Raw genomic sequence first — 2412 nt, forward strand, 5'->3', positions numbered from 1 at the left:
CTGAATGTAAAAGGGCACGGTGGGGGGCCTCCACTCCAGTGCCCCCTGATTCCCAGCGACAGGACCTGATCTCAGGATGGTGGCCACAGCTGCAGAACATAGATCTGTTTCAAGAAAAGTTGGGAATGCAGACTTTCGTATGAGCCCCTATTCCAAAAGGTGGCAGTGTATTCACATTGTGGCAAAGACACCTTCAAGAGTAACATAAGTGGGTAAAATCAGGGCCAAACTGGGCCATTTCCTCATCCAATCTCTCTGAGGTGCCTGGGCAGAACCAAGTTTCAGCTCTTCGCAAGACACTTCCGGTTTTTTTTTTAAGCCTAAAGGACAGTAGTCTGTCTTCATTCTTGTTCTTTGGGATTTTTTCATCATCAGATGAAAGGATACGTACATTGGGGCAATCCTCTCAAGATACAATATTCCAGTTGCTCTAGTGTGTTGACGACAGCACCCCTCAGAGGGAGGGAGCCGACAGATGGGGAGCAGGGAATTCTGAAAACCAAAGTGATGACAGAGATGCTAAACCTTTCCTTCACACATCTGACACCCCTCTTCAGGAGGCCTGCAGGCCAGGCGTCTGCTGTACCTTAACCACTTGATGTCCTGGCAAGCTGCCCTGGGCCCTGCTAGGCAGTGTGCAGGGCTGCCTGAGCCCAGAGGGGAGTTGCCCTCTTCCCCCAATCCCCCACAGCCACTCCTGGTACAGAGCCTGCACATGGGCGCTTGTCTCTGGGGGCCACACCGGGATGGCAGAGTAGATGCCTTCCATCTGCTGCAGCAGTTCCCTGTCTGCATGCCCTCCTGGCCTGGGCCTGACCCCTGCTGCTTAGGCATTCCGGCTGCAGGCCAAGATCTCCATGAAGTGGCAGGGGAACTTGCCCCTCTACAGCTTCAGGACCACTTCTGGATGTTCCAAAAGCCAGTCTCAAAGCACAGTAGAACCTCTCCGTCCCTTTCAAGGGTGACCTCCTGGAAGTCTTTGTTCCTCAGGATGTGGTAGGTGAACACCCCCATGTCCTCTTTGAACAGCTCCTTGGCCATGTGCTTGAAGATGTGCACCAGGTATCCGTCGGAGCTGGTACCCTTGTGGACCCTCACCTCCTCCTCCTTCATGTCTCCAAAAAGAGTGTCCATGACGGTGTCATTCGAGGCAAGGTCACTTTGCTCCATTATCTGGACAATTTCACCTGAGGTTAACATGCACTCAGCACCCCGGGAACTATGCAAAGCTGTGGGAACATCTTCTCAAAGGGCCTCCAGTTTCTTGTCATAACAAGGGGCCACAATGACGTGGAAAATCTTGTCTGGGGACAGGTTCTGCCATCTGGCGAAGTAATCCTTCACCAGAGAGCCTATGATCTGCTTGGGAGACTTGGCCTTGAAGAGATGGGGGGATGATGGGGTGACCTAGAATGTGCTCTGCATATTGGACCCAGCCAGGGCAGGAGGAGGTCAGCATGGGTACCCGGGGTTCTTCCTCATGGTGCTGGCAGTACCGACACACAAATTCCTTCTGACTTTCCAGGATGCTGAAGTCCGCAGCTATCTTCATGTCAAAGACAGTGCGCCCCAAGGCTTTTGAGGAAGCTGCAGAGCCTTTTGGATTCATCAGTGACACTGAGGCTGAATTTAGCAGCGAAATAAGGCAGAGACTGAGGACACACAGACACTGCCAGCACCTTGTGCTGTGAGGCGTCACATTTCTTATTAAGGTTCAGAACATGGAAGAAGTCCTTGGTGTTCTGTTGAGAAACTTGGAGTCCTTCCTCTGCAGCCACACAACTGTCGCACACCAGGCAGTCACTCAGAAATATCTTAGCATCAGCCAACTTATGGAATTCTCCCTTCTCTCCATTTTCCTGAGTTGGACTCTGGATGTTGACTGCAGCATTCTCTTGGTCATCAGTTTTTGTTTTTTTACTACATTCCTTCCGTGTGCAGTGCTCACACTTCATCTGGAGTGGGGTGGGTGGGGGCCCGTCTCGAGTGACCTGGAGGAAGCATGGGGAGAGCAGTCAGCACTGGTCGCCCCTGGTGCTGCTGGTGGTATCCTTTCTTCCTGGTGGAGTGTCTAGGGAGAGGAAGCGGCCGCAGTGCCTGAGGCCAAGTTCCAGGAGGCCAGCAGTGCTGTTGGGATCATGCCAGCAGCGCTGGTCTGTTGGTGCCTGTCCTGTCCTCTGGAGATTGAACCTGCAGCACTATTAAGGGAGCCAGTCCCCAGTTCCGCCCCACCTCTGCCACTGATTGATTGGAATCTGAGGGCTGGGAGGAGGGACCAAGTGGTCTGCCTTCCACCTGCCCCCCCCCCCCCCCGCTCACCAGTCACCATGCCACGATTCATCAGAGCCTGAGGGAGCCTGGTTCCCCCATTAGCCATCCCTTGATCAATGGAGCCTGCTGTTCGATCATCCA

General features: G+C 53.5%; 1 pseudogene; it reads right to left on the reverse strand.

Annotated features, from left to right (window-relative positions):
* Positions 1–553: 553 nt before the first annotated feature.
* Positions 554–1955, reverse strand: LOC139006422 (nuclear prelamin A recognition factor pseudogene; annotated as a pseudogene).
* Positions 1956–2412: the final 457 nt, after the last annotated feature.

This window comes from Myotis yumanensis, unplaced genomic scaffold (assembly GCF_028538775.1).
Source record: "Myotis yumanensis isolate MYYU_CA2020_CCGP unplaced genomic scaffold, mMyoYum1.0.hap1 SCAF_3, whole genome shotgun sequence".
In the NCBI taxonomy this organism is placed as follows: Eukaryota; Metazoa; Chordata; class Mammalia; order Chiroptera; family Vespertilionidae; genus Myotis; species Myotis yumanensis.